This window comes from Mus musculus, chromosome 16, assembly GCF_000001635.26.
Source record: "Mus musculus strain C57BL/6J chromosome 16, GRCm38.p6 C57BL/6J".
Lineage (NCBI taxonomy): Eukaryota > Metazoa > Chordata > Mammalia > Rodentia > Muridae > Mus > Mus musculus.
In genome coordinates this window covers 26,310,537-26,332,184 of record NC_000082.6, presented here as the reverse complement: position 1 = coordinate 26,332,184, position 21,648 = coordinate 26,310,537, and the positions used below count along the sequence as shown (strand labels likewise).

General features: G+C 40.3%; 1 long non-coding RNA gene across 5 annotated transcripts in view; it reads right to left on the bottom strand.

Moving 5' to 3' along the window:
• The window catches only part of Gm41436, an 87,312-nt gene that overhangs the window by 7,045 nt on the left and 58,619 nt on the right, over window positions 1-21,648 (bottom strand). For 2 of the 5 annotated variants that reach the window (XR_875990.1, XR_001782013.1), the window contains 2 exons: window positions 15,767-15,875; window positions 7,323-7,460 (listed from right to left, as the gene is read on the bottom strand). This is a non-coding gene — a long non-coding RNA (predicted gene, 41436). Of the gene's footprint in view, window positions 1-7,322; window positions 7,461-14,823; window positions 14,854-15,766; window positions 15,876-17,689; window positions 17,875-21,648 lie in introns of those variants that run through there. The other 3 variants (XR_001782014.1, XR_875989.1, XR_875991.1) reach the window with 3 other exon arrangements.

Genomic DNA, 21,648 nt, shown 5'->3' with positions numbered 1-21,648 from the left:
TCAGACTTGTACTTCAATAAGTTCTCAGTTCACAAGATGCCCACACAATAAATTCAGGGCCAGTTGATGATACAAGCCGCCCACCTAGATTAGACAAGTTATCCCAATTACTCTATCCCTATATATTATATATACCTGTGGCTATTTAAAGTCACGTGGAATCTGAATCGTCCTGTTCGTCCTCCATCTTGCTTCCTTCTCCTTTACCTGTCTCCACTGTCTCTATCTCTGCAACTCTTCGCTCTGCCTCCCAGTCTAATGACATTCTTCTTGCTGTAGTAATATTTAAAGTGATTGGACAGGGAAAATTCTGCTGCATTGCACATGCATGTATGTATGTGTGAATGCATGTGGAAGTCAACAATGTATATCTGGTGTCTTTCTAGATTGTTCTTAATTTAACTTTTGGATACAAGGTGTCTCACAGCCCTGGAGCTTTGCCAGTTCAACTAGCCTAGCTAACTGGCTGCCTGTAGAATCCTCTCTACTTTCCCTGCACTGGGATTATATGTGCACACCTATATACCCAGGTTTTTACATGGGTACAAGAGGTCAACCTAAGTCCTCATTCTTGTGTAGTGAGCACTTTACTAAAGGAGCTATCTTCCCAGGCCTGAGAGACTGTTATCCTTAGTTCATTTTCCCTACGAACATCATCTTATCAGATTTCTTAACTCGTATCAGTCTAGTGGAAAAATGATTCTGGTCAAAATTCACAATTATGTACATTTTTATTTTTATGAATAAGGTAGAGTGTATTTTCACATTTTAGTGTCCTTGTACCATGTATCCTTTGTCAAATGTCCAATTGCCATTGCTTTACCTGCTTAAGGTGTTACATGTTTTGGATTGCTTTCCTGAGGTACTATTTATCTTCTACATAGCCAGCATTTGCTTATCATAGCCTATGTGGTGATTTCCCTAAGAATTTCCAACAGTTTTTTTTTCTGTACCTATTTTATTTTCCATAAGCTGGAGCTCTCCTTTTGTTTGTGCATATATCTAATTTTCTTTTTAATAATTTTTATTCCCTTTTTACTGCGAAAAGTTCTCTACTCAAATCCAAGGAATCTATTCTTTCATGATCTGAAAATTTTAAGGGTTTGTTTTCTTATTTAAGTTCTTTATCCATATGTTGGTGAACCCAAATAACTCTACTCAAATTGTCCTGGTGGTGGTGGTGACAGCATTCCTTGCTACTCACCCCAATATTCTGGGTTCCCAAAAGAAAGACACACAGCCTTTATATTGTAACATGACTTAAACAGCTTAATAATAGGGTCACTTCCAACCCTCCATGTGGCTAACACTCTTCCCTCCGATATTCCTGAATTATTATACTAAAACCTATATTCCATCTTGACTGCTCTGGGCCCAGACTTGCAGCCCTCTCGGCATGAGTTCACCAGCACTTACATGATGGCTATGTTCTCTGTCCCACATCTCTCAGGCATGATATTTAAACCTTTCCCATATGGTGGTTCTGTCTCCTTCCTCCTCCCTCAGTCGCTTACCTGTATAACCCCAGATTCTCACCTCTTTCTCTCTGCCCAGCCATTGGCCACTGGCAACTTTATTTACCAATCAAAACCTACTGGGAGAAGGGTTCCTCTGCGTCTTACATGCAGATGTGTGGATTCTCAGGCAATTTTGGGGACCAAATTGACATAATACATGCAGCTTTAGACAAAATCCACAACACCCACTTAACATTGATTTTTGCATATGATCCATAGTAGAGTCCACTATTCTCCATAGATACTCAATTGGTCCATGGTTCACTTAGGGAGGTTGCCCATTTCCTAATTGACCTGAACACTGTATTGTATACAGCTCAATATGGGCTTGGGCTATTTAGATTTTCTGTTCTATTCCATTGTCTCATTCTACCCTCTGTGGAAGTCTGTGAGAAATTAGTGCTTTTTTAAAGGAATTTTTTATTCCTCTGTGCTTTCTCTCTGCTCCTTTTCTTCAATTGAATAAAGAAATACAGTTAGAGCTTGTTTGTTTGTTTGTTTGTTTGTTTGTTTTGCTTGTGAGCCTAAAGATCATATACGGGACAGACCTAGGCCTGCTACATATACGTAACAGATGTGCAACTTGTGCCTTGTGTGGAACCCCTAACAACTGGAGCAGGGGTTGTCTCTAACTTTGTTGCCTGCCTTTGGACCCTTTTCCCCTTACTGAACTGCCTGGTCTAGGCTCAATAGGAGAAGATAGACCTAGCCCTGCTGCAACTTGACGTGCCTTGCCTGATGATTGATATTGGAAGACTGTTCCATCTCTGAGGAGAAAAGGATGGAGGTGGGAAGAGGGGAGAGGAGGGGGAGGGACAGAGAGGAGAGGAGAGAGAAAAAGCTAGGATCTGGATGTAAAGTAAATAAATTACTTTTTAAAAAGACATAGAGCAAAGGTAGAGTAGACTTCTCTAAGTAGCTACAAGGATAAAAGCCATAAATCAAGCATGACAACGTGAAAAGATGGAAGATGTCCAACCTTTGATGTTATTATGCCATTCTGATCTCATCATCCCTGTATTCGCTAGGCTGGATGACCTGACAAGGTGGAAAGGCAGCCTCTATTTGGTTAGCTCTGCATGCTTTCATGTGAGATAGTCAGGACGTGAACAACTTACATTACTCTTTACCTGAGGATCTAGACAGAGTGCTCACAGCTTTATGGTGTGGTACTGCTGGTGTCAGCTGTAGCTTTCTGGTGGGAGTCAGACCTACTCAATAGCTAGAGTGCAAGCACCTGGCAATTTCAGCCGAATACATAACACTGTGGACATCCTATAAACTATAACTCCCTAGGTTGTCTCCAGGACTCACAGGGCTGATTACCAGTCCTTTCTTCCAAATCTCTTCTCACATGTCTGCCTAGCCCATGTTGGTTAGGCAGGGTCTGTGGTCCAAACCTGGACTTCAGCCAGTTTTAGTATGGGTTATAAACTAAGGATTCTCCTTACACTTTAAATCAGTGGTTCTCAACCTTCCTGAGTGCTGTGACCCTTTGTGTGACAGTTCCTTATGGTGTGGTGACCCCCAACCATTCCTTTTGTTGCTACTTCATGACTGCAATTTTGCTACCGTTATGAATCATAATGTAAATATTTTTCTATGTTTTCCAGTGGTCTTAGGTGACCCCTCTGACAGGGTTGTTTGACATCCCTCCAAAGGGTTGTGACCCACAGGTTGACAACCACTGCTTTAAATGGTTTTTAAATTAAACAAATAAACAAAAGAGCAATATGTGAGGCTTTGAAGACCTGCAGCATTATATTTTGTCTATTTATAGTAAACCAATCCTCCAACCAAACAAACAAACAAACAAAACCAGTGCTTGGGAAGGCTCTTACTCTGACTTCTGCTTTTTTCATACACATTCACACGAGTCTCTATCTATGCTTCCCCCAAATACCTTGATGGACCTATTTTGCTTCTGTCATATTAAATTATTAAAGCACAGTTTTAAAAGTTAGAGCTAGTCTAAAGCAAAGCAAGGTCCACATCTGGGGCAAGTCTATCTTAGACACATCAGTATAGTCAAGGAACTTCTTAGGAGAAAAATTGGCTAAAAAATTGGAAATAAAGAGAAGTTGAATTCAATAATGGGCCATAGAGTTGATATTTCTGCCCTATTGAGTTTTTAACCTAGTGACAGATGCTCACCAATTTAAATGTCTCAAGATCAGTCAGTGAAGACTTTCACTTTGATAAATTCTATGAGACTTATGTTTAATTTCTGTTTCCTCCTGAAAATTCTCTCTCTTTTAGCTCTCTGCACTCTTGTCTTACGCTTCACATTACTTCAATGTACAGTATAAATCACAAACTGAACATGCACAAAATTAATCTTCTGACTTTCTCTTCAAAACCCACTCCTCCACGGCACTCTACCACTGCAGCTGCTCTGTATCAATTGCATAAGTGCCAAGTTTGGAAGTCATTACTTTAAAATTTCATGACTCATATCCAGTAAATCAGCCATATCTCTTGGGCTTACTTTCAAATATTGTCAAGATTCTAACCACTTCTTCCTTCTATCTGTAACTGACCCAAGCCACATTCCCCATGGATATTTGTAACCACCTTCAGCCTGGACTCACTGAGGCTTCCTTGACTTGTATTATTTTCAACAGAACAAGAAAAATGGTGAATTTGATTATTTGATGTATGTTGGCTCTCATTTTTTTCTACACACAACCTAACACAAATTTGAATTCCATTTGAATTCAAATTTGAATGAAAGGTGAAGCCCTTAGAATGTCTCCCATATCCTCTAAGTCTTAATTGGGCTTCTTATTTTCACTTCACCTTCTCAGCATCCCTGGCTTAATCCAGTTGAGCTACCCTGACCACTACGTTCTCTAGAATATTCTATAGAATGATTCTACTCTACTTTCTGTTTAATTCATTCATTCATTTGTCTGTCTGTCTGTCTGTCTATTTATTTATTTATTTATTTATTTACTTACTTACTTACTTACTTACTTACTTATTTATTTACAAGACATGTTACTCTATGTAGCCCTGGAATTTGCTCTGCAGACTAGACTGGTCTCAAACTCAGACATTTGCCTGTCTTTGCCTCCTGACATTTGCCTGTCTTTGCCTCCTGAGTGCTGGGATCAAAGGTGTGCTCCACCACGCCTGACAGTTGTGTTCTTATTGAGTTTTTGAGATGCTTCAAAATTCTACTTAATTATTGTATGCATTGTGGCTTGCAGTTTATATTAAGTTGTTTAATACAACAGAAATTAATGTAGGTGAAGCCAAGGTCTGCCAGAACCAATAACTTGATATTTGAAGTAGATTTAGTGTTCAGGTTGTGGTGACACACATTCACAATCTCAGCACTTAGGAGTCAGAAGCTAGAGGATCAGTTTCCAGCTTCAGCTACTTAGAGCATTTGTGGCCACCCTGAGCTATACACGATAATGTCTCAGAAAACTTGTTATTTCTCCCTCAATGGAATTGTTTTAAAATTAATATATAAAAATAATGCTTATTGGATATGTCATTCGTTTGTATTAAACTAGTGCTGTAAATAATTGAGCATTTGAAAAATTTAGTTAATTAACTAAATCCTAAGTTGAAAATTATTATTAACACTGTCTTTTAATCCTCTGTTCTAAAGGGATAAAAATAAAGAGCAAATATATTTGAAAGTTAAGAATTGATTCAATTTGCATTTATATTGGAATCTTATGGTACACTTTATCACATTAAACATTAATTCATTATCCTTCTCTACAAGCCCACGTTGTGAATTAAGTGTACATTATAGTAAACTATATAAAGCAGGCGCTTAGCACTTGCCTAATGCTATCAACTTAGCCTACTTAATGTTTAAGCTGAATTGTCTCTTCTGACACAGTCATAACACCGACACTGGCCATGTACAATGATTAGACATGATGAAGATTTTGAACAGATTACAGGAGAGTCTCCAATTGGAGAAACTACTCTGGTTCTAAAACAGCCCGGGCATAATGAGGGAAATCCCAAAGCGAGCAACCCTCAGAGCAGGAGGCAGCATCGTATGTTTCTCCCTGCTCTTACTTGTCTCCATTGACGTGTACATACGTGTACCACGGGGGCTTAAGGAGCAGCTCCGCCTGTCGCCAGAAGTCCATGGTTGACACGTAGCTGCTCACCTTGTCTGTACACTCAACTGCTAATTGGAAGCCCAAGTGAAACTGTCCTTCCTCCTCTGGCCCTTCCTCCTCAGCGCCACCAAGACAAAACAAAGCCACCTGTCTGTCTCTTCTGAATGTAGCTGCATCCTTTCTTAGTTCTCCTGGACGAAGTTTCCACGATACCCTTGACTTCTAATATCCATTCGATACATCTGCGTTACGTAATGTGGTTAGCTTAAGTCTAAATTTCATTTACAAATTTCATTTTTTTTCCCACAGGAAACTCTGCCGTGTCGTCACTGAAGCCTTATATACCTTTTCACTGGACACTGGACATTGATTTCTTGAGAACACCAGGTTATTCTAAAAAATCAATTCGTATGCACCATTCTTCTACTCAAAACCTCCTGAGGATTTTACTCTAGGAATAAAGTTTAAATTCCTCATGTCGAACCTGGGTCTGCAGGGCTCCTATACATCTTATGGATCATTTTACCTTGCCGCCTACTTCTATAGCAGCTGGATTGAGCTTTTAGTGTTTCCTCACACTAAAGGAGATCACACTCCCACTGCAGGCCACATACACTCACTGCATGACCACATTGGGATCTACCAGCATACTATTAGCAGCCTCCACAGCCCCCAATACTGTACCAGCAGCCTCCACAGACCCCAATACTGCAACAGCAGCCTCTATTGATCTTATTTTCTGTGCTACATCTCTAGTCTTAACCTCATCTCACTTTAAGACAGTCAGTTGACCACCAAATATATACAAACCTTTCACTTCAACAATCCATTGCACCTTAGCTTTTTTTTTACCCATAATTCTTATCGCAAGCATACGTACTGACTTATGCTCACATAGTTTTGTATTTCTACAGAAATATGAAAGTTCTGCATGTTTTGTTCACTGCTCTACTTGCAGTTTCTAGAACTTTCCTGACTTAGGATAGGCATTTATTAAACAACTGAAACACGATTAAATCTTCCTCTCTCTCCTAAACGCTTGCAAAACGACTACCTCAGGTCCCCAGCAGCCAGAAATGTAACAATTACCTGGACCTGATTTCCCCACATTCTTATCTGACAGACAAATGTGCTGTGGTACAAATTTGTGATCATAGCTGTTAGCATGTCATCTAGGCTCCTCCCAACAGTCCTAGCAACAGCCAGGTGCAAGCCTGGCTTACCTCTCCCTCATTCCCCCCTTATTCTTGTTCACCACTCCACATGTTCCTGTCTCTCCTCTTCCCTTCTTTCTCTTTCCTCTCTCTTTCTGTACTTCTCTTTCTTCTTTCTTTCTCTTCTTGGCTGAGGATTCAGGGCTAGCCTGGACACATATTAAGATTATTTCTCTTATAAGAAAAATGGGAGACTGATAAGATTTCCCATTGATAAGGGTACCCACCAGCAAATTTAATGGCCTGAAATCAGGTCCCAAGAATCAGATAGTGAAAAGAGAGAGAGACACTACTCCTACTCTTTAACTTTCACATGCCAGCTGTGTCATCCATCAGTACAGAAACACCCCCTAAACACACACACACACACACACACACACACACACACACACACACACACACACACACACAGACACGAACAGGGACATGGACAGGAACACCAGGTCTGAGGCAGCAGGGAGCTGGAAAGCTATGCTTTTTGTTGTTATTATTTTTACCTGGAATTTCGCAGATGAAGTGGTCCTATAGTATGCGGTTTTTTTGGTGCTCAGCTGTGTCTCCTTGTCCTCCACTTCCTCTCCCTCAGGGTGTTCAGACACTGCTGCACATCTGGCTGGTCCAGCTGGGAGTGACTGCTGGGATGGGGGTGGGAGTGAGGTTTCTCTGATGATCATAGCATTACAGCTCTTTTAGACAAAGGCCTTCTCTGATGCTCTCCAGTGAAGCTCTCTGAGATAATCTTAGCATACGTCTTTATTCAGAGTGGGCTTGTGTGCTTACACTTTTATTGGAGGTGGACCAAGGGTTGTATAGTTTGGGGGAAGCAGGTGAGCAAAGGTCATTGGCTGAACGCTAAGGTACTGTGTTACTTCTTTAGGTTGACAAGACGAAACCCGCTTGGCAAAGGAAGGCTGCCATTTTGCAGCAAATTCAGCGCTTTCCAGTAATGTCAAGACTTCGATCTTAGCAGCAGGGTCTCCCCAGATGATACTAGCAGGGAGATTTCATAAATGAAACCAGTGAAGAAGAAAAAGTGGTGTTCTTTCCTGAAAATTCTCCTTCAGTGCCGTTAAGTGTGTTCTTGTTGTAATTTTCCAAGGGCTTGATTCTTTTTCCAAGCTCTTGTGGGGGGGAAAGGCCATTTACCCTTCAAGATATGTGACTCACAGAAATACAAGGTTGCAGACATACTGCAGGCTCCAGGTTTCAAAATTTCAAAGATCTTTCAACACATCCTGACATTTATTTCACTTATCCCTACAAGTCACCCTTGTCACATTTCCAGAAGCTCCTTCCAGATCCCCTGTCAGTCACAATACTGGACAAGGGTAAGAGCTGTCACAGACAGTGAAGTTCCCTGTCATGCTCTGCTCTCTCTGTGCTCAGTCCCTAAGCTTGCAAGAGTGTCAGGCTATCTGTCCTTATGACTCGACTCAGCTCACAGACCCAGCCCTGAAATGACTGCATCTCAGGTCTCCCTTTGTCAGCTTCTCACGCAACCTCAGTCCATGAGAGAGGCTTGTCCACACCAGCACACAGTAAAGGCAGCTACATATTAAGGACAGGAGCCATCTATATTGATCCATGTGGTCCTCACTCTCTCAGGTCAGTTCTAGAATCCATCATGACTGAGTTTCTTAACTCTTTTTTTTTTCCCAGACTGTTCACTATTGTTCATTTATGTCTTGTGCATTCTTCTTTTTTTTTTCTTTCCATTTTTTATTAGGTATTTAGCTCATTTACATTTCCAATGCTATACCAAAAGTCCCCCATACCCACCCACCCCCACTCCCCTAACCGCCTACTCCCCCTTTTTGGCCCTGGCGTTCCCCTGTTCTGAGACATATAAAGTTTGTGTGTCCAATGGGCCTCTCTTTCCAGTGATGGCCGACTAGGCCATCTTTTGATACATATGCAGCTAGAGTCAAGAGCTCCGGGGTACTGGTTAGTTCATAATGTTGTTCCACCTATAGGGTTGCAGATCCCTTTAGCTCCTTGGGTACTTTCTCTAGCTCCTCCATTGGGAGCCCTGTGATCCATCCATTAGCTGACTGTGGGCATCCACTTCTGTGTTTGCTAGGCCCCGGCATAGTCTCACAAGAGACAGCTACATCTGGGTCCTTTCGATAAAATCTTGCTAGTGTATGCAATGGTGTCAGCGTTTGGATGCTGATTATGGGGTGGATCCCTGGATAAGGCAGTCTCTACATGGTCCATCCTTTCATCTCAGCTCCAAACTTTGTCTCTGTAACTCCTTCCAAGGGTGTTTTGTTCCCACTTCTAAGGAGGGGCATAGTGTCCACACTTCAGTCTTCATTTTTCTTGAGTTTCATGTGTTTAGGAAATTGTATCTTATATCTTGGGTATCCTAGGTTTTGGGCTAATATCCACTTATCAGTGAGTACATATTGTGTGAGTTCCTTTGTGAATGTGTTTCCTCACTCAGGATGATGCCCTCCAGGTCCATCCATTTGGCTAGGAATTTCATAAATTCATTCTTTTTAATAGCTGAGTAGTACTCCATTGTGTAGATGTACCACATTTTCTGTATCCATTCCTCTGTTGAGGGGCATCTGGGTTCTTTCCAGGTTCTGGCTATTATAAATAAGGCTGCTATGAACATAGCGGAGCATGTGTCCTTCTTACCAGTTGGGGCATCTCCTGGATATATGCCCAGGAGAGGTATTGCTGGATCCTCCGGTAGTACTATGTCCAATTTTCTGAGGAACCGCCAGACTGATTTCCAGAGTGGTTGTACAAGCCTGCAATCCCACCAACAATGGAGGAGTGTTCCTCTTTCTCCACATCCTCGCCAGCATCTGCTGTCACCTGAATTTTTCATCTTAGCCATTCTGACTGGTGTGAGGTGGAATCTCAGGGTTGTTTTGATTTGCATTTCCCTGATGATTAAGGATGTTGAACATTTTTTCAGGTGCTTCTCTGCCATTCGGTATTCCTCAGGTGAGAATTCTTTGTTCAGTTCTGAGCCCCATTTTTTAATGGGGTTATTTGATTTTCTGAAGTCCACCTTCTTGAGTTCTTTATATATGTTGGATATTAGTCCCCTATCTGATTTAGGATAGGTAAAGATCCTTTCCCAATCTGTTGGTGGTCTCTTTGTCTTATTGACGGTGTCTTTTGCCTTGCAGAAACTTTGGAGTTTCATTAGGTCCCATTTGTCAATTCTCGATCTTACAGCACAAGCCATTGCTGTTCTGTTCAGGAATTTTTCCCCTGTGCCCATATCTTCAAGGCTTTTCCCCACTTTCTTCTCTATAAGTTTCAGTGTCTCTGGTTTTATGTGAAGTTCTTTGATCCATTTAGATTTGACCTTAGTACAAGGAGATAAGTATGGATCGATTCGCATTCTTCTACATGATAACAACCAGTTGTGCCAGCACCAATTGTTGAAAATGCTGTCTTTCTTCCACTGGATGGTTTTAGCTCCCTTGTTGAAGATCAAGTGACCATAGGTGTGTGGGTTCATTTCTGGGTCTTCAATTCTATTCCATTGGTCTACTTGTCTGTCTCTATACCAGTACCATGCAGTTTTTACCACAATTGCTCTGTAGTAAAGCTTTAGGTCAGGCATGGTGATTCCACCAGAGGTTCTTTTATCCTTGAGAAGAGTTTTTGCTATCCTAGGTTTTTTGTTATTCCAGATGAAATTGCAAATTGCTCCTTCTAATTCGTTGAAGAATTGAGTTGGAATTTTGATGGGGATTGCATTGAATCTGTAGATTGCTTTTGGCAAGATAGCCATTTTTACAATGTTGATCCTGCCAATCCATGAGCATGGGAGATCTTTCCATCTTCTGAGATCTTCTTTAATTTCTTTCTTCAGAGACTTGAAGTTTTTATCATACAGATCTTTCACTTCCTTAGTTAGAGTCACGCCGAGATATTTTATATTATTTGTGACTATTGAGAAGGGTGTTGTTTCCCTAATTTCTTTCTCAGCCTGTTTATTCTTTTTGTAGAGAAAGGCCATTGACTTGTTTGAGTTAATTTTATATCCAGCTACTTCACCGAAGCTGTTTATCAGGTTTAGGAGTTCTCTGGTGGAATTTTTAGGGTCACTTATATATACTATCATATCATCTGCAAAAAGTGATATTTTGACTTCCTCCTTTCCAATTTGTATCCCCTTGATCTCCTTTTGTTGTCGAATTGCTCTGGCTAATACTTCAAGTACTATGTTGAAAAGGTAGGGAGAAAGTGGGCAGCCTTGTCTAGTCCCTGATTTTAGTGGGATTGCTTCCAGCTTCTCTCCATTTACTTTGATGTTGACTACTGGTTTGCTGTAGATTGCTTTTATCATGTTTAGGTATGGGCCTTGAATTCCTGATCTTTCCAGAACTTTTATCATGAATGGGTGTTGGATCTTGTCAAATGCTTTTTCTGCATCTAACTAGATGATCATGTGGTTTTTGTCTTTGAGTTTGTTTATATAGTGGATTACATTGATGGATTTTCGTATATTAAACCATCCCTGCATCCCTGGAATAAAACCTACTTGGTCAGGATGGATGATTGCTTTAATGTGTTCTTGGATTCGGTTAGCGAGAATTTTATTGAGGATTTTTGCATCGATATTCATAAGAGAAATTGGTCTGAAGTTCTCTATCTTTGTTGGATCTTTCTGTGGTTTAGGTATCAGAGTAATAGTGGCTTCATAAAATGAGTTGGGTAGAGTACTTTCTACTTCTATCTTGTGAAAAAGTTTGTGCAGAACTGGAATTAGATCTTCTTTGAAGGTCTGATAGAACTCTGCACTAAGCCCGTCTGGTCCTGGGCTTTTTTTGGCTGGGAGACTATTTATAACTGCTTCTATATCTTTAGGGGATATGGGACTGTTTAGAAGGTCAACTTGATCCTGATTCAACTTTGGTACCTGGTATCTGTCCAGAAATTTGTCCATTTCGTCCAGGTTTTCCAGTTTTGTTGAGTATAGCCTTTTGTAGAAGGATCTGATGGTGTTTTGGATTTCTTCAGGATCTGTTGTTATGTCTCCCTTTTCAGTTCTGATTTTGTTAATTAGGATTTTGTCTCTGTGCCCTCTAGTGAGTCTAGCTAAGGGTTTATCTATCTTGTTGATTTTCTCAAAGAACCAACTCCTCATTTGGTTAATTCTTTGAATAGTTCTTCTTGTTTCCACTTGGTTGATTTCACCCCTGAGTTTGATTATTTCCTGCCGTCTACTCCTCTTGGGTGAATTTGCTTCCTTTTTTTCTAGAGCTTTTAGATGTGTTGTCAAGCTGCTAGTATGTGCTCTCTCCCGTTTCTTCATGGAGGCACTCAGAGCTATGAGTTTCCCTCTTAGAAATGCTTTCATTGTGTCTCAAAGGTTTGGGTACGTTGTGGCTTCATTTTCATTAAACTCTAAAAAGTCTTTAATTTCTTTCTTCATTCCTTCCTTGACCAAGGTATCATTGAGAAGAGTGTTGTTCAGTTTCCACGTGAGTGTTGGCTTTCTGTTATTTTTTTTGTTATTGAAGATCAGCCTTAGTGCATGGTGATCTGATAGGATACATGGGACAATTTCAATATTTTTGAATCTGTTGAGGCCTGTTTTGTGACCTATTATGTGGTCAATTTTGGAGAAGGTACCATGAGGTGCTGAGAAGAAGGTATATCCTTTTGTTTTAGGATAAAATGTTCTGTAGATATCTGTCAGATCCATTTGTTTCATCACTTCTGTTAGTTTCAGTGTGTCCCTGTTTAGTTTCTGTTTCCATGATCTGTCCATTGGTGAAAGTGGTGTGTTGAAGTCTCCCACTATTATTGTGTGAGGTGCAATGTGTGCTTTGAGCTTTACTAAAGTTTCTTTAATGAATGTGGCTGCCCTTGTATTTGGAGCATAGATATTCAGAATTGAGAGTTCCTCTTGGAGGATTTTACCTTTGATGAGAACGAAGTGCCCCTCCTTGTCTTTTTTGATGACTTTGGGTTGGAAGTCAATCTTATCAGATATTAGGATGGCTACTCCAGCTTGTTTCTTCATACCATTTGCTTGGAAAATTGTTTTCCAGCCTTTCACTCTGAGGTAGTGTCAGTCTTTTTCCCTGAGATGGGTTTCCTGTAAGCAGCAGAATGTTGGGTCCTGTTTGTGTAGCCAGTCTGTTAGTCTATGTCTTTTTATTGGGGAATTGAGTCCATTGATATTAAGAGATATTAAGGAAAAGTAATTGTTGCTTCCTGTTATTTTTGTTGTTAAAGTTGGCATTCTGTTCTTGTGGCTGTCTTCTTTTAGGTTTGTTGAGGGATTACCTTCCTGCTTTTTCTAGGGCATTGTTCCCGTTCTTGTATTGGTTTTTTTCTGTTATTAACCTTTGAAGGGCTGTATTCGTGGAGAGATAATGTGTGAATTTGGTTTTGTCGTGGAATACTTTGGTTTCTCCATCTATGGTAATTGAGAGTTTGGCTGGGTATAGTAGCCTGGGCTGGAATTTGTGTTCTCTTAGTGTCTGTATAACATCTGTCCAGGCTCTTCTGGCTTTCATAGTCTCTGGTGAAAAATCTGGTGTAATTCTGATAGGCTTGCCTTTGTATGTTACTTGACCTTTTTCCCTTACTGCTTTTAGTATTCTATCTTTATTTAGTGCATTTGTTGTTCTGATTATTATGTGTCGGGAGGAATTTCTTTTCTGGTCCAGTCTATTTGGAGTTCTGTAGGCTTCTTGTATGTTCATAGGTATCTCTTTCTTTATATTTGGGAAGTTTTCTTCAATAATTTTGTTGAAGATGTTTGCTGGTCCTTTGAGTTGAAAATCTTCATTCTCATCCACTCCTATTATCCGTAGGTTTGGTCTTCTCATTGTGTCCTGGATTTCCTGGATATTTTGAGTTAGGATCTTTTTGCATTTTCCATTTTCTTTGATTGTTGTGCCGATGTTCTCTATGGAATCTTCTGCACCTGAGATTCTCTCTTCCATCTCTTGCATTCTGTTGCTGATGCTCAAATCTATGGTTCCAGATTTCTTTCCTAGGGTTTCTATCTCCAGTGTTGCCTCACTTTGAGTTTTCTTTATTGTTTCTACTTCCCTGTTTAGGTCTAGTATGGTTTTGTTCATTTCCATCACCTGTTTGTATGTTTTTTCCTCTTTTTCTGTAAGGACTTCTACCTGTTTGATTGTGTTTTCCTGTTTTTCTTTAAGGACTTGTAACTCTTTAGCAGTGTTCTCTTGTATTTCTTTAAGTGATTTATTAAAGTCCTTCTTGATGTCCTCTACCATCATCATGAGATATGCTTTTAAATCTAGGTCTAGGTTTTCGGGTGTGTTGGGGTACCCTGGACTGGGCGAAGTGGGAGTGCTGGGTTCTGATGATGGTGAGTGGTCTTGGTTCCTGTTAGTAGGATTCCTACGTTTACCTTTCGCCATCTGGTAATCTCTGGAGTTAGTAGTTATAGTTGACTCTGTTTAGAGATTGTTCTTCTGGTGATTCTGTTACTGTCTCTCAGCAGACCTGGGAGACAGATTCTCTCCTCTGAGTTTCAGTGCTCAGAGCACTCTCTGCTGGCAAGCTCTCTTACAGGGAAGGTGCGCAGATATCTTGTTTTTGGACCTCCTCCTGGTCGAAGAAGAAGGCCCAAAACAGGGCCTCTCTCAGAAGCTGTGTTGCTTTGGCAGTTCCCAGAAGCTGTCAGCTTCTGTGGTGCAGACTCTCACCTGTGCAGACTAAATTCCTAAGTTCCAGGGAGTCCTGGAACCAAGATGGCGACCGCTGCTCCTGAGGCTGAGGCCGCCTCCCGAGCCAGGCGGACACCTGTCCTCTGGTCCAGATGGTGGCCAGCTGTCTGCGGCCCGCCAAGGGTGCTGCCTCAGCGGCTCTGTGCTTCCGCCCGTCCCAGAAGCTGTCCGGTTCTCTAGTGCACCCTCTAACCTGTTCAGACTAATTTCCTAGGTCCCTCGGAGTCCTGGAACCCAGATGGCAACCGCTGCTGCTGAGGCTGAGGCCGCCTCCCAAGCCAGGCGGACACCTGTCCTCTGGTCCGGATGGTGGCCGGCTGTCTGCGGCGCTGCGACGCTGGAAAAACCATGAGTTCTCTCTGAGTCTCACTTTTTTTTTCTTTTTTTCTTTTTTTTTTCTTTTTTTCTTTTTTTTTTTTTTTTTTTTTGCTTTAATAAGTACATAATGGTTGGTTGCTATTACTGTGAAATAAATAGCCATGATTTTCTGTCGTGGTGGCCACTAGGTAGTAGTTCTTAATGTCAGCACAAGGGAATAGAGACTATAGATTGAACTTCCAGTATTCTGGAGTGGAAATATATAGTTTATGATATTATTTTGTATTGTGTTCACTGAAAGCACCTAAGTAAAAGGAACTGTAAGTGTAGACAGGTCTGGTTTAAATGGAAATTGTATTGATCAAGTGGAATTTGTTAGAAAATATCACATTCTAGTAAAAGATAGTCAAGTACATTAATACATCTCAGTTAACAAGTGATATCACTTATAGGTCAAACATTTCTCTTCTGTTATGTAGGTACTTTGATAATTTCTATATACCTTACTGTTTTCTGCTGTTATTTTCATTGCGTATCACCCTGGGTAATGCTACGTCTCTTGGATACAATGAAAGTTCTGATAAGCAGACAAAATTGTCTTGTCCTTGTAGTAAAGAAATTATAAGTTGCTCTTTTCCTGGTCTGTAACACAATTACACGCATTTAGTGGTGGTAAGGCTAGGTGGCTGCACTCTGTCTTCTGGGGTCACACTAAGGCCTGCTCAGGGGTTGCTGACATCAACACTGTTCTCAGAACATTCCTATCTGCACGACTCACAGTGAGAACACAAATGCCTCAGAGGCGAGACTGCTGGTTCTGCATAGTGACGTCACAGTGTGCCTACCACCACACCAGCTTCGTTCGTTGTAGAAGGCCCTCGTGGGGCAGTAGGAAGCTATTAATGTTATTAGACATAAACTTGACTTCCTACCACATACTTGTTGCATTTCAAAATATGATGGCTGTCTTCCAGGAAGGTCTTGTGGAGTGTCTGAGTCACATGTGGAAACCACTACTGTATCCATGGAACACCGGTTTACCTAGAAAGAATAATCAGAAGCAAACCCAGCATTATTCTGACTGCTTTGTTAGATAAATGTTTTCTTGAGCACCTAAATGAAGAGAGGTTATCACCTCCAGGAAAACAGCCAAGAGACTTTGCAGCCCATAACAGCATTTATACTACACACACACACACACACACACACACACACACACACACACACACACTTCTCTGTATAATTTGGGAAATGTAGTTCCCTCAGCATAATCTTGACAGAGCCTTCTCTTTCTGATAAGACTGGTAATATTACCAAGGAGAATTTGTTAACATTATAGAACTAAAAGATCTATTATAGAGATTTATTCACCTCAGTGAGTCAATATTTTACAAATGGCCAATATATCATATACAGAAAATATCCACGCAAAACATAAAATTGAGTAATGAATTTTGTGTGAAAGAATACAAATAAAAAAGATATTGATATAGTCTAACAACTCATATTTCAGTTAATCTATATGAAATTGTCAGGTTATTGGTTTGCTGTCAAAGAATAGTGTCTACAATGTAATACAACAGTATCTAATATTAAGTGGCTATGAAATACTTTCCCTTTTGTTCAGGCACATTTGCCAGTGGATCTGTGTTGGGTTTCATATACTTCAAACAAAAAAGTCACATTGTAGCTAAATGACTTCTGGAACAACTGGAACCCAGATGTCTTCTAAAGAGATTTATAAACCTGGAAGACATGTTACTTGCCATGATTACATTTATTGCACAAAATAGATTTTAAAATATAATCATATTGTTTCTGTTAACATAAGAGTTTGGTACTGTTATTTCACATACATTAATAACTCCAATTTTCTCATTTTTACTTTAAAACACAGTATCAATACAAAAAGGGAATCTGTTATTTGCTTTAAAAAATACCCAAAAGGTAATAAAATTAAAGATATAAAAATTGTTGCCTACTCATTGAAGATGAAGGAAAGTACCCTTCTCACTGAGACTTTCTATCCCTGACAAGAGCAGTTCTTTTGGAAACATACACAAGTATATTCCTATGAAGTTGGAGACAATATGGAAAATGTGGAGGACAGCAGTGCCTCAGGGAGATATGTTAGATATGTGGCCATGTTCAGTCACAGAAGACAAATGTGGGGAAGGAGCTAAAAGCCCATAGCTGCGGAGCAAGTGCGCAAAGTGGTATGTGTGCATTGTCATGTGAGTCAGACCTTTCCAGGCGTATGGAAGCTGAACACATAGCAAAGCATCGAGACTCAGTGTGGGGGCCCGATGCCAAGTGAAATAAGCATGCCACACAGACAACCGCTCCGGTGCTCGCATCTGGTGAAGGACGTCTGGAGAGCATCCAGTCTGGGCTGTCATTCACAAAGCTTCTATAAACATTCCCGCAAGCATGCTTCCATTTCTCTGGAGAAAACGCCAGTCTAATGCTCGTTGTGACTGAACAACTGTGCATCTCATGAGCAATGTGTGTGAGCCACTTTCTCTGCACCGGCAACATTACCTGCCATCATCGTGTTTTATTTTATGAAATTAAAGGTGTAATTTTTTTCTTACCAACTTTTTGTTTGTTTGTTTGTTTGTTTAGCATACAAAGTAATGGACACTGTCCTGGCATCTTCATGTATATGCGTCCCAAGACTTTTCTCTTTAACCCCTTCCCTACTCCTTCTTCTCTCCCTCTGGTTCCTCCTATTCCTTCCAGGTAGCCAAACCCTCTGCATTTTTATCACATGATTTCACTACATTCCTTTATTGTTGTTTAATCTAAGCATCCTATTAGGCTTGTGGGTTCCTCATGTGGACTGACAACATCACCTTAGTGAATATGCTGCTCATCATCCAGTGTGACACTTGGACATTTACCAGCCTCCCTCAGGAACACGTGTCTTCACGTCTTTTGTGTATCTGCAAAGTGGATTGTGAACTTTGTTACTGGATTTAGAGGTTATTTACATGTTCTAAGCAGGAATCTTGAAATCATTTTAGCCAAATCCTTAGTCCTCATGCTGGAATGTAAGACAAATTAAGTTAGAGTGGCATGCAAATGCGGAGGAAACTTGGCCTTTGACTACGTTGGGTTTACAATTCACAAATATGACATATCTCTGTGTTTATTTTCATAGTCTTCTTCTCTCAGCACTGAGGAATTTTCAACACATAAATACACTACGTGTTCTGCTGGTTTCATTTCTGTATGGATATCTTTTCCTGCTGCCGGGATGAAACACTGAGGCAGAGCTACTTGAAAGGAAAAGTCCATTTCGGCTTGCAGTTCTAGCGACTTCTGGTACAGAAGCGAAGGCAGCAGGGGCTCGAAGCTGCTGATCACATTGTCTCCCATCAGACCTGAAGAACAGGAGGAGGACATGCTTGTTGGCAACTTGGTTCCTTTCTTCCATTTTCACTGTCCAGAGTTCCCTGCCCAGGGAACGGTCCTGCCCACAATTAAGATGAGTCTTTCCACAACAATTAAAGTAATCACACAGATCCCTAGAGGCATGACACAATCTTATCTCTTAGGTGCATCTAGTTTCTGTTAAGATTAACACTAACGCTCACAATATCTAAGTATACTATTCTTTTTTCTATTAATGTATTTATCTATTCACTTTACATCCGAATTCCAACCCCCTTCTATTCCCCCTCCATGTTCCACTCTGCTTCTCCTCTGAAATGAAGGCAGCCCCCGTGGGTATCACCTACCTGGTACATCAAGTCACTGCATCGGTAGGCACATCTTTTTACACTGAGGCCAGACAAGGTGAAGTTAATGTGTGATATATGTTTGTGTTCACATGTTTATTCTAAGAATCTAGAATTGCATTTCTGTATAGTTACCTTATAGACTATAATTTAACTGAGTTTACTTGTGAGTTTGAAGACAGATACTTTGTTCTGTGGAGACAATAAGCCACCTGCAAACAGGGAACGTTGAATACTTCCTGTGTCTTTCCCCGCCCCCCCCCCCAACTCTTGCATTGACTAGAATCCTAGCAATATATTACATAATCTGAAACCCCACCTTTCTGAATTTTAAAAAGAAAGTATTTATTTATTCATTATAAAGTATAATGTTACTGTAGATTTGTATTCATTCATCATTGATTTTGTGTGTGTGTGTGTGTGTGTGTGTGTGTGTGTGTGAGTATATGCATTTTTATACTGGGAATTGAATCCAGCATCACACACATAGTAGGCAAACAGTCTATCCCTGCTATCCCTGAGATATATGCCTGGTAAAGTGAACAAATTTTCCTCTATTATTTGTCTAAAATATTTTAAAATTATAGACAAGTACTAAATGTTGTTAAATGCCTTTGTATTAGGCTTTCTATTGCTGTGACTAAACACCAGGACCAGAGCCATTTGGAGAGGAAAGAGTTTATTTTGCTTTTACTTTCAGGTAACAATCCATCATCTTTGAGGGACGTGAGAGCAGCAACTCAGTCAGTACAGGAACCTGGAGGCAGGAGCTGATGCGGTGCTGATGTCAGAGTGCTGCTTACTGGCTTGCTCTCCCACAGATTGCTCAGTCGGTTTTCTGATAGCCCTCAAGACCACCAGCCCAGGGTGGCACTATCCACAATGATCTGTGCCCTCCCACTTCACTAATTAGGAAAGTGCCCTACAGGCTTGACCATAAGCCAGTCTCATGGAAGCATTTTCTGACTGGAGGTTCCTGCCCCTCAGATGACTACAGCATGTGTCAAGTTGTTATAAAACTAGCCAGCGCAAGCTTTACTTCATTAGTTGATATAATCTTTGTGCAAGTGAAAGAAATATGACTTGATTGTATCACATAACTATTTTTCAGTATTGCTGGTTTTGATTTAGCAATGCTGTGTTAAGGTTAATAATGTTTGTATTTGTGGCCATGAGATATTGTTGTGAGAGTGTGTCTTTTATGCTATGCCTAGTTTAGAAGTCAAATAGAGTGACTCCAGCTTAATTTACATGACATGTATTTTCCCTCCTTCTATCCTCAACTAAATACTTACTCTTAATGTGAGTGTTTTGCAGACAGCATGTAGTTGGGTCATTCTCGACACCCATTTCTTAATTCCCTTCCACCTCACATGAAAATTTCTACCATACTGGTTTTCCTGTGGGTTTTATAATTCTGAACAACAAACTTGGAATCACAGAAGCTGTGGGGTTTTACTGTTACTTCTTTGATTTGGCTGCCTGTCTTCAGCACTTATCCACACTGTGGCCAGGATCGTAAGTACATTCTTGTTTGTATGTAAATAATATTCCATCTACCACTATATCACCTTTTCCTTTTGACTGTCTGCCAGACACATTTTTAGTTATTTCGGTGCCTTTGTTCTCTTATTAGGATCTAGATGGTAATCTTACCCACTCTCCACCCAGATCTGAACAAATTAAATAAAAACCCCAGATCTCTGAAAGAAAAAAATGTTACCTTGTAATTTAAAATTTGATTGGGGAGAGGGGTGGGAAACCTAACAAGAACATCTGGAGCAACAAGAATAACCCATTCCTTGTGGAATTAGACGAATCTCTACATACTAGAAACATGGCAGGCATTCTCTGCTGCGGCATGGTCCACCACCGAGCTGATGGCTTAGAGGATGTTCCCTGCACCCAGAGCCTTTGGAAGGCCCCGAAAGAGGAGAGGACTCATCCCTCAGAGTCAGAAATGAAGCACGACTTCATGAGAGAAATGAGAAGATGTAAATTCTCCCCTCCAAGTTACAAAGAAATAGAAGTTTGTTTTTTCATGAAATAATGCAGAAAAGCAGGACAAAGGACAAACAGACTGCTGTCATGTGCTCCAGGGACTGTCCCCTCACAGTAATGCTTCATTCTATTGCTGTAGCTAGGATTTCCATTTGTGTGCTCCATTTCCTCAAAAAAGTAATTATACTATCACCATTTCCTCCCTCAACATTGTTATATAGCACTTCTTAATTAATAGTCTACTAAAAGGCTGAACTATGTCTTACTTAAGTATTCCCTTATTTTATACGTGTGTGTGATTTCATTGTATATTGCATGGTATACTACATTTCATATATTATATGTGACCATATATATTATGACCATGATCTTTCTCCTAGGTTAAACTGTTCTGGCAAATTTTCATAAATCAAAATATCAGGAAATATAGCTCAGTCATTCAGAGTGTTTACTTTACTTCCAGACAATCTGGCTTCTGTTGCCAGCACCCTTGTCAGGTGATTCATGTCTTCTGGCCTTCCTGGACACCAGGATGCATGTGGAACACACACACACACACACACACACACACACACACACACACACACATACATGCCTTCTGTTGGTGTACACTAACCAAGCTGGTTAATTGCATCTTCATGAAATCACTCCTTCACAGGTTTACTGTTAAGAAATTTTCTTTCTGGTCCTTTAGTCATCTGACTAAAAATTTGGGGGATTATATACTAGCATCTTTTAAGTTCCTTATAGATTTACAGACAGTTTTTCTGATTCCAGTTTGACATGTATCTCTAGAAATATTTTATTGGTCTCCAGGAATTGTATGCTATTTATAATATTTTAATGTAAATAATGAGTAAGTCTTTGTTTTGTTTCAAACACCTTTCCTCAATCCATGTAGATAATATCCACATTATATAATTTGTTCAATTTTTTTTACATACTTATGTGTGAAAAGTTATGGATGGGCACAATAGATTTTTTTCCCATGAACATAGATGTGTTTTTCATACGTGACACCAGTACATACCAGGATGGTGACTCTGCAGATCAATGTTGCCAGAGTTTTA